Consider the following 13,574-nt stretch of genomic DNA (forward strand, 5'->3'; position numbering starts at 1 on the left):
GAACCTTCACTTCAGTGCAGTGTTCAGTACAATGTCATGTCACCATCTGTGAAAAACCGTCATTAGCCTATGCAAAATGTGTATAAAATGCACATAAAATATACAGGTCGAATAGAATGCAAATATGTATAAAAGTAACGGGATTCAGCAAATGACAAACTCTTCCCTTTATCAGAACTAATTGTGCCCCTATGATAAGTGAGGATGTGAGGATTGTCAACAACACCTCCTCCACACTGACTCTTAACTCAGGGGTGCCCCAGGGGTGTCCTCAGTCCTCTGCTGTACCCCCTGATCATCCACAACTGCGTGGCTTTGCACGACACCAACTCCCTCATTAACTTTGCTGACCACAACACGGTTATAGGTCTGATAACCAACGACAACGAGTCAGCCTATAAGAAGGATGTAAGTGAACTGGCATTGTGGTGTCATGACAACAACCTCTCCCTAAAAGTCAGCAAAACAAAGTAGTTGATTGTTAACTTCAGGAAGCAGGGGTGTGAACATGCCCCGATCCACATCAACCGGACTGCAGTAGAGAATGTCACTAGTTTTAAGTTCCTCGGCATCCACATCACCTAGGACGTGACATGGACCAACACCACCTCCACTGTTGTAGACGTTATCACAGTGCGCGTCGCTGCTCCTTCCATCTTCAATATCGAACTACCGCTTTTGGATCCTGGCCCTATGAATGAAGAACAGCTCTAATCAGTGTGCAACTCTAATCAATGGAAGGTGGAAAACTAATCAATGGAAGGTGGAAAAATAGCCATGGTCTTTCCTGAGTAGACAACAAGACTTCTGCGGAACTCTGTGAATTTGTGAAACAACTCGTTTTTGTTTATTTTAGATAATAATGTCTAGGACCTCTCTGAATGTTATTCTGTCGTCGTATAACAAAGCCTACTGTATGTAGGCAAAGTCACTGAGTTGAGAGGGGTTGCATAAAGAGGAACTTATTTTTGATGGTAGGTAAATCGGCCTGCCAGAAAGTATTGCCTTTTCATGCTCGTATGGTTGGTAATGTTTTGCATAGGGTGCTGTATTTCAGAGGACTAAACCTGCTGGTGCATGTCCAATAAGGATCATAGTCCTGGCCTAATGTACCTTCACTAAATCAGACAGTTGTTGATGTAGTTTTCAATCATTGATTAGTTACTACTCTCCAGTTAGAAACTCGATATCCATCATCATGTCCTCAGTGTGACAGCAATAAATGTGTTCTGTGGTGGTGTCTAAACTGTACCAGCAGATGGCAGCATATAGACAGACAAAGATCATGGGGAAAGGCAAAGGAAAATGTGAAAACAGCTCGAGGCTTAACTACAACTTTTATATAGTCTTAACAACCAATGTAACAGGCGATGTAATTACATCAAAACAAAATATTATACACGTGTTAATACTGCTAAGAAATGTAAGTATGGACACTTAAGTTCACCCTGTAACAAACTGAAGGGGAGTGCATGGCCAGGGACAGGTTGAGAGAGCAGTGGGGAGAGGGATGGTGTGTTAATACTAGGCTCCTATCTGGGAACCCTCCTCATCACAAATAAATAAATGCAACACAGGACTTAATCAATTAATTCATAAGTGACTTGTGTTTGACTGTGCTACATCTTGTGACATTGTCATTAAGAATATTCGTAGTGAATATACCATACATGGTATGGAGGCCAAAAGATCACTGTGACACTCCATAGTAACCTTCATCAAACACACATCCACTTTGTTGTTTGCATTGTTTATTTATGATTATACAATGGGTGGGTCTTATTCTGAATGCTGATTGATTATAACCGCATTCCAGCCTTAAAACCGCATTCCAGACGGTGTCTAGTCCACAAGTTACCACCGGAAAAATCTATAATGTTAAAATGCTGTCAGGGCCGTCGTAAGGAGGAGACCAAGGCGCAGTGAGGTAAGCGTACATTCTTCTTTAATAAAATAACGAACACTGAACAAACAAACAAAATGACAAAACGAACCGTGAAGCTAATATGGATAGTGCAGACAGGCAACTAAACATAGATCAAGAACCCACAAAACCAAAAGGGAAAATGGCAACCTAAATATGATCCCCAATCAGAGACAACGATAAACAGCTGCCTCTGATTGGGAACCAAGTCAGGCCACCATAGACATGCATATACCTAGACTTACCAAAACCCCTAGACATACAAAAAACCCTAGACAATACAAAACAAGCATACCCACCCTCGTCACACCCTGACCTAACCAAAATAATAAAGAAAACATAGATAACTAAGGTCAGGGCGTGACAAATGCCTATTTACTCTGTTCCATTTGCCTGCGCAATCCACTGTCTCCTCAGCCCAGCCAGGCAATTTATAAACTTGATCTCCACTATAAAAAGCATCTAGGCCTCCTGGGTGGCGCAGTGGTCTAGGGCACTGCATCGCAGTGCTAGCTGCGCCACCAGAGTCTCTGGGTTCGCGCCCAGGCTCTGTTGCAGCCGGCCGTGACCGGGAGGTCCGTGGGGCGATGCACAATTGGGCTAGCATCGTCCGGGTTAGGGAGGGTTTGGCCGGTAGGGATATCCTTGTCTCATCGCGCTCCAGCGACTCCTGTGGCGGGCCGGGCGCAGTGCGCGCTAACCAAGGGGGCCAGGTGCACGGTGTTTCCTCCGACACATTGGTGCTGCTGGCTTCCGGGTTGGAGGCGCGCTGTGTTAAGAAGCAGTGCGGCTTGGTTGGGTTGTGCTTCGGAGGACGCGTGGCTTTCGACCTTCGTCTCTCCCGAGCCCGTACGGGAGTTGTAGCGATGAGACAAGATAGTAATTACTAGCGATTGGATACCACGGAAATTGGGGAGAAAAGGGGAGAATTAAAAAATATAAAAAAATTATAAAAAAATTTAAAGAAAAAAATGAAAAAAAGAAATAGCATCTAGACATTACCTCAAGTTTCTTTTTGACTAACATTTCGTTTTCAACAGCGGAGATTTGCATAAACCTTGGGGTCTGTCTCTCCGACATTTGCAACATTGTTTCAATATTCAAGCTGTTCCATAGTAATGAACGTGTCGGGAAAAGACAGACAGGCAGGCCGCATTTCTCAGCCAGTCGAAATCATGAATCAGCTGGCATAATATTTATGGATATATACAAAGAAATGTCAATAGAAAGCAGGTCAAATGAAACGAAGTGCAGCTAGTATGTAGTTTTTCCAGCTTTAGTTTGATGTGATTGTGTTAGCTGTGTTGTTGGCTAGCTCCTCTGAACAACACTGTCCTGACAAGAGACCACATTTCCTATGCCAGGTGAAATTGCGGCCAGGTGGCCTCCCTAATCAGCCCTGACCCTAATGGTTGACTATCTAGGGCGTGCACAGGGAAGGGCATATCCACAGGAACAAGGGGGATCCCTAAACTATGGGCAAATGAACGGTCTTCGCCTGAATCTACGAGCGCCTTATGCTGGGAATGCGGGGAAAACTCCGGAAATTTAATAAACACATACATGTGAGCAACAGGGGGCTCCGGAGCCTGGTGCCGACTCACCTGGGGTGACACGAGAGTGCCCTGCCTGCTGCCTCGACTCCCAGAGGAACCTCCCCAGCACCGACCGGCAGTGTGCCCTCTGCGGCCACAGATGGTGCATGGACCGGCCCCTCCTCCGGTCGCCCTAAGCGCAGCACCTCCCAGCTCCATGGGCGTCGGAGCGGAGGTGCTGGGGGATGGATCTGACAGGCCCCGATCCGGACGTCCGTGGGTAGCCAGCAAGTTGTCAAGCCGGATGGACAGGTCCACCAGCTGGTCCAACTTGAGGGTGGTGTCTCAGCAGGCCAACTCCCGACGGACATCCTCGCGCAGACTGCACCGGTAGTGATAGATCAGGGCCCTGTCGTACCATCCCGCGCTGGCGGCCAGGGTCCGGAAGTCCAAAGCGAAATCCTGCGCGCTCCTCATCCCCTGCCTCAGGTGGAACAGACGTTCACCCGCCGCTCGACCCTCGGGTGAACTCTGCGTAATGGTCCAACGCCGCGTCTCCTTCACTCCATAAGGCGTTGGCCCACTCCAGGGCTTTGCCTGAGAGGCAGGAGACGAGGGCGGACACGCTCTCACGTCCCGAAGGAGCCGGGTGGACGGTCGCAAGGTAGAGCTCCAGCTGGAGTAGGAACCCCTAGCATCTGGCAGCCGCCCCATCATACTCCCTCGGGAGCGAGAGCCAAATCCCGCTGGAACCGGGTGAAGGAGGGGTGGACAGTGGGGCCTGCTGTAGTGGGGCTGGTGGAGGCGTTGGAAGAACTCCTTCTCTCTCCCATCTATCCATCGTCTGCAGCACGCGATCTATGGCGGTGCCCAGATGTTGCAACAAGGTCGCGTGCTGCTGGGCGCGCTCCTCGACCGTGAAAGGGACCGTCTGCTCCTGCTGACTCCATTTACGGGTGAGTGATTCTGTAATGGTATGCGTGAAGGGCTGTAGGAAGTCAGGCGCAGGAGAGCAGATAGTTGGTAGCAAAACGGAGCCTTTATTTGGCGACCCAAAAGCACACGGCACAAACTAACACGAAATACAAAATAAGGGTTTAACATAACCCAGCGATACCAGCCGAACGTGCGCATACAATGAACAGATAAACAATCACTCACAAACAAACATGGGGGAACAGAGGGTTAAATAATGAACAAGTAATTGAGGGATTGAAACCAGGCGTGTAAGACAAAGACAAAACAAATAGAAAATGAAAAGTGGATCGGCGATGGCTAGAAGGCCGGTAACGTCGACCGCCGAACACCGCCCGAACAAGGAGAGGGACCAACTTCGGCGGAAGTCGTGACATCTCATCTATATTATTCGTGGCCATCTTTTTACCACCACAGAACGAAGCTGGCTCTAAGACAGCTCTCAACCAACTCTATAAGGCCATAAGTAAAAAAGAAAATGCTCACCCAGAAGCGGCGCTCCTAGTGTTCGGGGACTTTAATGCAGGCAAACTTATATCAGTTTTACCAAATTTTTACCAGAATGTCACGTGCAACCAGAGGAAAAAAATCCTAGACCACCTTTACTCCACACACAGAGATGCATGCAAAGCTCTCCCCCGCCCTTCATTTGACAAATCTGACCATAATTATATCCTCCTGATTCCTGCTTACAAGAAAAAACTAAAACAGGAAGTACCCGTGACTCGCTCAATACAGAAGTGGTCAGATGACGCGGATGCTACACTACAGGACTGTTTTGCTAGCACATACTGGAATATGTTCTGGGATTCATCCAATGGCATTGAGGAGTACACCACCTCAGTCATGGGATTCATCAATAAGTGCATCAACGACATCATCCCCACAGTGACCGTACGTATATATCCCATAACCAGAAGCCATGGGTTACAGGCAACATCCGCACCGTGCTAAATGCTAGAGCATCTGCTTTCAAGGAGCGGGACACTAATCCAGATGCTTATAAGAAATCCCGCTATGCCCTCAGATGAACCATCAAACAGCCAAAGCGTCAATATAGGATTAAGATTGAATCCTACTACACCGGCTCTTCGGATGTGGCAGGGCTTGAACACTATTATGGACTACAAAGTGAAACTCAGACGCGAGCTGCCCAGTGATGCGAGCCTACCAGATGAGCTAAAAGCCTTTGATGCTCGCTTCAAGGCAAGCAACACTGAAGCATGCACGAGAGCACCAGCTGTTCTGGATTTTGGCATATTAATGTAATTGTTATTTTGTTTAGTGTATATCTTTTTAAAATTCCTATCAGTGGTGTGTATTCATGGATGCCAAGGGCAACCAGGATTCCCCCAAAGAAATCCAAGAAAGAAAGATATAAAATAATGCATCTTTCGTCTGTCAGTGTGTTTTGCTGATAGTGCTGATAGTGTATCATCATCAAGCCTAAAAACGATTTTCTTTGAAGGGAAGACGTGGTGCTTTTGAAATACTTTAATTTGTCTCTTTCATTGTTCTCTTTTCATTTGTCTCTTTTAATTTGTCTCTGTTGTGTATTGTTCTTGAATGGGTAAGGTATTCCTTTGCAATCTGTTAACACGTTGTGAATCAGTCTACTGCTCTCTTAGTCTGCACAGTGGGCAGAGAGGCCTAGACTGGATACACTTCAGAACACTTGTTGTTATTTTCTTCCTGTACAACTTTGAAACACCATGTAGACAATGTTACACGTATTTCTTCCTGTGTGTGTGTGTGTGTGTGTGTGTGTGTGTGTGTGTGTGTGTGTGTGTGTGTGTGTGTGTGTGTGTGGAGTGTACTGTGTTTTAAATCATTATGTTTAAGGCAAGGTTTCTAAGTGTGTCTCACCACACTTTAATATTTAATAGAGATAAATAATGTATGTCTTATACCCCTCCTAGATTTGGACTAATATGCAGCATCTATTGGGGCCTTTGTTGAACTTTGTGTCGATGACAAAAGTACTGTTTCTTGGGGGCCGATCAACATATTCTCCCTAAAAGCCAATCATTTTTCTGCTCCATAAAGTAGTCAAACAGGCTAGACACTGCAGTGAGATCATGAGCTTAGGCGACACTTTCTGGATCTGGGTTGAACTTTCCTATTGTTTTGATGTTTAAGCTCAGTGACAGAAAGATATATCCCCATTCCATTATATTCAGCAGGCAGGCAGGCTGTGGGAAACTGTTCAAATTGTCAGTATCTGTTTCTCTTGCCAGACAGGAGAGAGATATATCTCCACACACAGGTGTATTTTAGAGTTATGAAACATTCACATGAAATGTTAGAGATGGCAGAAAGTTGCTGCCATCTGTCAGTTAACCATATTTTATATGACATACATGATTTTTTGTTAACTAGTAAATAGTTGCCTACAGCAAAGTGTGTTTAAATAATTTCTAACTTGTTAATAATTTTTGCTAGTTAGTTTTTGCTACCATGTGGGTTTTAGCTTGCTTGAGCCTGCTAACTGAGGAGTGTTAATTCACCTGTTTCCAGATATGTTTTATTTAAAAAAAATTATCTTACAAAGGAGTTGTTTAATCTAACTGAACTATTTATCTGTACATGGAATTGTATTTGTTGTTTTTTTACTCATTCTTTTCTATTCTTTACAGGAAAATGCCACGGGTACTATCTGATGTGTGGAGCCATTTCACTGCTGCTAATGTAGAAGGAAAATCTGTGTACATTTGCAAATGCTGTGCCGAATCATATGTGAAGAATGCAACAAAGATGCAAAATCATCTGGCCAAGTTCATAAAGTTCCCTCAGCGCTCACAACAAGCAACCTCTGACAAAAGTCCCTCTACTTCTATTCGAGGTGAAAATGATGAATCAGACACCTTATCGATAGCAACAGCTCATGGTCCTCCTGGAATCAGAAGTTTTTTTGACTCAATGGAGGAACGTAGTCAGAGAAATGCTGATGAATGTCTTGCTCGAGCTGTGTATGCAACTGGTTCACCTCTGATGCTCACAGGCAATGTGTATTGGAAGAGGCATTTCAGAATGTTCTTCACCCAGCATACACCCCTCCAACCAGACATGCTTTATCTACTCAATTGCTGGATGCAGAGTTCAACAGAGTTCAAGTGAAGAGAGCCAAGGAAATGGTTAGGTAAGTGAAGGGTCATCAAGTTATAGCAGCAATATACCTCACCAAGCAAAATGAGAAGAATAAGAGCACCACATTGATGCTGCCCAGCAACATACGTTGGGGTGGTGTTGTCATCATGTTTGACAATCTCCTGGAGGGGAAGGAGTCTCTCCAAGAAATTGCCATATCACAGTCTGCTGATATGGACAGCCCCATCAAGAGGATCCTCCTGGATAATGTATTTTGGGAGAGAGGGGTAAGCAGCCTGAAACCTATAGCAGTAGCCATTGCACGGATTGAGGGAGACAATGCCATCCTGTCTGATGTTCAGACTTGCAGATGTAAGAGAAGAAATCCGTTCTGCCCTGCCCACTTCACTTTTACTCCAAGCAGAGGAAACTGCAGTTCTGAAATACATCAAAAAGCATGAAGACTTCTGCCTGAAGCCCATACACGCTGCAGCGTACATGTTGGACCCCAAGTATGCTGGCAAGAGCATCCTGTCTGGTACAGAGGACAACAAGACCTATGGTGTCATCACTACCGTGTCTCGCCACCTTGGCCTGGATGAGGGCAAGGTTCTTGGCAGTCTGGCAAAGTACACGTCCAAGCAAGGGCTTTGGGATGGAGATGCAATATGGCAGTCGTGCCAGCTTATCTCATCACCCACCTGGTGGAAGGGACATTAGGATCTGAGGCTCTTTCCCCTGTTGCCTCCATCATCCTCCAAATCCTACCAACATCAGCCGCCTCAGAGCGCAATTGGTCCTTGTTTGGGAACACACACACCAAAGCACACAACAGGCTGGCCAATACAAGGATTGAAAAATTGGTGACCATCCGGGCAAATATGAGGTTTCTTTTGCCTGACAACGAGCCATCCCCAAAAAGGTTGGAAAGTGACAGTGAAGATGAGGCCTCAGAGTCTGATGTTCAAGAGATGGACATTGAGGAGGTCCAGGGAGAAGACATGGAAGCCTGAGAGGAAGACAACCAAAGCTTTAGTTTCTAGACTATCATTTTACAGATGTATGTTGAAAACGTTTTTGGGAGACGCGATGGTTCAATGGGGATCATTCAATAATCCCTTTCTTTTGTTGTTCAGTGAAATCATCCCATGTGAAGAGTCAACCCATTTAATTAAAGTTCAATTCGTAACTAAATATTTGTTTTTATTTCTATTGGAAAGATTTATTAATTTGCAATTATGTCTACTTATGATAAGGTAAAAGGTGTATGTTTCTGTCTCCATATGATATGGTAAATATATCCAATGCGTATTACTTTGCATATATTTGTCACAGCTGCTAAAAGAAGAGGACCAAGGTGCAGCGTGGTGAGCCATGGATCATCACTGGAGGCTTCTTGCCATGGATCATCACTGGAGGCTTCGTGCCATGGATCATCACTGGAGGCTTCTTGCCATGGATCATCACTGGAGGCTTCTTGCCATGGATCATCACTGGAGGCTTCTTGCCATGGATCATCACTGGAGGCTTCGTGCCATGGATCATCACTAGAGGCTTCTTGCCATGGATCATCACTGGAGGCTTCATGCCATGGATCATCACTGGAGGCTTCTTGCCATGGATCATCACTGGAGTGAGGAGACGTATGGGCAGTCTGGTACGTGGAGCTGCCACAGGGCTCACCAGGCTGGGGAGACATACAGGAGGCCTGGTTCTGGCAGCAGGCACAGGACTCACCAGGCTGGAGAGACATACAGGAAGCTTTGTCCTTGGCAGAGGCACCGGATACACTGGGCCGTGGAGGCGCACTGGAGGTCTGGAGAGCAGGGCTGGCACAACCCGTCCTGGCTGGATGCTCACCCTAGCCCGGCAGATGCGGGGAGTTGGGTCACCACGGTAAGCACGAGGAGTTGGCTCAGGTCTCCAACCTGACTCAGCCAATCTCCTCGTGTGCCCCCTCCTCGGCTGCCTCTCGGGCTTCCTCGCTAACCGTGTACGTCTCTCCGACTCCATTCTCCGGTATCCCTCTTCGCACTGCTCAATTGAATCCCAGGCGGGCTCTGGCACTCTCCCTGGGTCGACCGACCACCTCTCTACCTCTTCCCAGGTTGTCTCATACTCCTGGCCACGCTGCTTGGTCCATTGGGGGTGGGAAGTTCTGTCACGGCCGTCGAATGAAGAGGACCAAGGTGCAGCGTGGTGAGCGTACATATTCCTTTATTAAGAATGACGCCGACAAAAACAATAAAAAATACAAAAACAACCGTGAAGCTTAAGGCTATGTGCCACAAACAAAGTTAACTTCCCACACTGAAAGGAGGGGAAAAGGCTACCTAAGTATGGTTCACAATCAGAGACAACGATAGACAGCTGTCCCTGATTGAGAACCATACCCGGCCAAAACATAGAAATACAAAATCATAGAAAACAAAAACATAGAATGCCCACCCCAAATCACACCCTGACCAAACCAAATAGAGACATAAAAAGGCTCTCTAAGGTCAGGGCGTGACAGGTCAATAAAAAAATACATAGACAATATATTTCAAATTCATCTGATTTTTAAAAATCAATGTTTAAATGTTTAAATGATGTTTAAAAATGTGGGGATACCTAAAGGGGTCCTACAATTCTAAATCAAATAGCTAAATGATCCATAGTGTGACAATTTTAAAACAATTCCATATGTCAGTTTATACCACCCACCCATTGTTTTAGACTCTAAAGAAATAAACATTTTGGCCCTATTGCCTCTAAATGTTCTGTCCTTCTGCCTCCCCATACGGAATGCCTACCACTTAGTGTGGATCCTGGAAGAGGACGAGTGGAAAACTGCCTTCAACACGACCAGCAGTCACTGCAAGTATCTGGTCATGCCATTTGGCCTCAGCAACAGCAATGCCCCTGCTGCGTTCCAGGCTCTGGTTAATGATGTTCTCTGCGACATGTAGAACCGGTTTGTCTTCATCTACCTATATCTATAATTTTCTCCTGCTCCACCCAAGAACACATGTGGGTCGAAAACGGCTGCAACACGGGCCTATCACCTTTTGAGTGTTCCCTGGGGTTTCTTTTACACTGTCTGCATCTGAGTCATACCTGATAGCAGAATGTTCTCAAACCTGTCCGTCAGTGTTCTTGGCTGTTTGGCAGTGCATGAGTAATAACAATACAATTCTGAATTATAATAATGAATTAATACGTTTTATGTTTTCACTTCAAATTGTCTTTTTCAGTTACGTCTCAATTCAATCCGTATCGCGGAAGTTCCCCTTTATAGCGCGATTGAACTGTAAAGGCAATGTCCTGCGTTGGTGGAGACTGCATTCAAGGGAAAAACTGCATATGTCAGCTCAATAGGAAATCATCTTCAACCTCACAGCACACACACACACACATTTACACACACAAACACACACACACACACACACACACACACACACACACACACACACACACACACACACACACACACACACACACACACACACACACACACACACACACAAATTGATTAATGGGCTGCTGAATGTGTTTTTTTCTCTTGCTTTGTTTAATACTTTCTATATTATGTCTATATCTGATAAGCTACCTGGGAAAGGGCTGAAAAATGCCCATATTAATATTTGTAGCCTTAGAAATAAGGTTCATGAAATCAGTAACTTGCTAACATCAGATAGAATAAATATATTTGCCGTTTCTGAGAATCACTGAGATAATTAATTTGATGATACAGCAATAGCAATACAAGGACATAACATCTATAGAAGAGACAGGAATGCTTATGGGGGAGGTGTTGCTGTAAATATTCAGAGCCATATCCCTGTAATGCTTAGAGAAGTTCCTATGTCAAGTGTTAATGAAGTGTTGTGGTTGCAGGTTCACCTGGCACATCTAAAGCCTTTTCTTATGTGGTGTTGCTATAGGCCATCAAGCGCTAACAGTCAGTATCTAAATAATATGTGTGAAATGCTTGATAGTGTATGCAATGTAAACAGAGAGGTCTACTTTCTTGGGGACCTGAATATTGACTCGTTTTCATCATGTTGTCCGCTCAAGAGGAAGCTTCTCACTGTAAACTGTAATCGGGTTCAGGTTATTAATCAACCTACCAGGGTGTTTACAAACACTACAGGAACAAGATAACCCACATGTATTGATCACATTTTTACTAATACTGTAGGACTTTGTTCTAAAGATGTATCCATACCTATTGGATGCAGTGATCACAATATAGTGGCTGTATCCAGGAAAGCCACAGTTCCAAAAGCTGGGTCTAAAATAGTGTACAAGAGATCATCCAAAAGATTTTGATGTGACTCTTAGGTGGATAATGTTACAAATATTTGTTGGTCTGATGTGATTAATAAGGAGCATCCAGATGCTGCACTTTATACATTTACGAAATTGCTTCTTCCAGTTATTGATAAACAAGGACCTGTTAAGAAACTTACTATTAGAACTGTTAAGGCTCCATGGATTGATGAGGAACTGAACAACTGTATGACTGAAAGAGATGGGGCAAAAGGAGTGGCTAATAAGTCTGGCTGCTCATCTGACTGGCTGACTCACAGCAAATTGAAAAATGATGTGACTAAACTCAACAAAAAGAAGAAGAAGAAACTGTATTATGAAGCCAAGATCAATGATATCAAGAATGATGATAAAACACTTTGGAGTACTTTAAATTAAATTTTGGGCAGAAACACAAATTCAACTCTTTCTTTCAATGAATCAATTGCAGATTATTTTAATGATTACTTTATTGGCAAAGTGGGCAAACTTAGGCAGGAAATGCCAACAATCAACAGTGAACCATCGTACTCATGTATAAAAAAATAATAATAATGAAAGAAAAGCATTGCAAGTTTGAATTTTGTCAAGATAGTGTGGGAGAGGTGGGAAAGTATTGTTATCAATCAATAATGACAAGCCTCCTGGCATTTACAACTTAGATGCAATGCTACTTAGGTTGCTAACGGACTCTATCGCCTCTCCTATCTGTCAAATCTTTAATCTGAACCTAGAGGAAAGTCTTTGTCCTCAGGCCTGGAGGGAAGCCAAAGTCATTCCCCTACCTAAGAGTGGTAAAGCAGCCTTTACTGGCTCTGAAAGCAGACCTAGCAGCTTGCTGCCAGCTCTTAGCAAACTGTTAGAAAAAATTGTGTTTGACCAAATACAATGCTACTTCTCTGCAAACAAATGATCAACAGACTTCCAGCATGCTTATAGAGAAGGTCACTCAACATGTATTGCACTGACACAAATTACTGATGAATGTTTGAAAGAAATTGATAATAAGACGATTGTCAATAATCAAATCGATAATTTGCATTTTTCCACAGCTGGCCATGCTTTCCACCTGGCTACCCCTACTGTGGCCAACATCTCAGCACCCCCTGCAGCCTCTCAGCACCCCCCTGCCGCCTTTCCTTCCAGTTCTCTGCTGCCAATGACTGGAATGAATTGCACAAATCTCTGAAGCTGGAGACGTACAGTGGGGCAAAAAAGTATTTAGTCAGCCACCAATTGTGCAAGTTCTCCCACTTAAAAAGATGAGAGAGGCCTGTAATTTTCATCATAGGTACACTTCAACTATGACAGACAAAATGAGAAAAAAAAATCCAGAAAATCACATTGTAGGATCTTTTATGAATTTATTTGCAAATTATGGTGGAAAATAAGTATTTGGTCAATAACAAAAGTTTATCTCAATACTTTGTTATATACCCTTTGTTGGCAATGACAGAGGTCAAACGTTTTCTGTAAGTCTTCACATCGTTTTAACACACTGTTGCTGGTATTTTGGCCCATTCCTCCATGCAGATCTCCTCTAGAGCAGTGATGTTTTGGGGCTGTTGCTGGGCAACACGGACTTTCAACTCCCTCCAAAGATTTTCTATGGGGTTGAGATCTGGAGACTGGCTAGGCCACTCCAGGACCTTGAAATGCTTCTTACGAAGCGACTCCTTCGTTGCCCGGGCGGTGTGTTTGGGATCATTGTCATGCTGAAAGACCCAGCCACGTTTCATCTTCAATGCCCTTGCTGATGG

The sequence above is a fragment of the Salvelinus alpinus genome, chromosome 4 (genome assembly GCF_045679555.1).
Source record: "Salvelinus alpinus chromosome 4, SLU_Salpinus.1, whole genome shotgun sequence".
Taxonomy (NCBI): Eukaryota; Metazoa; Chordata; class Actinopteri; order Salmoniformes; family Salmonidae; genus Salvelinus; species Salvelinus alpinus.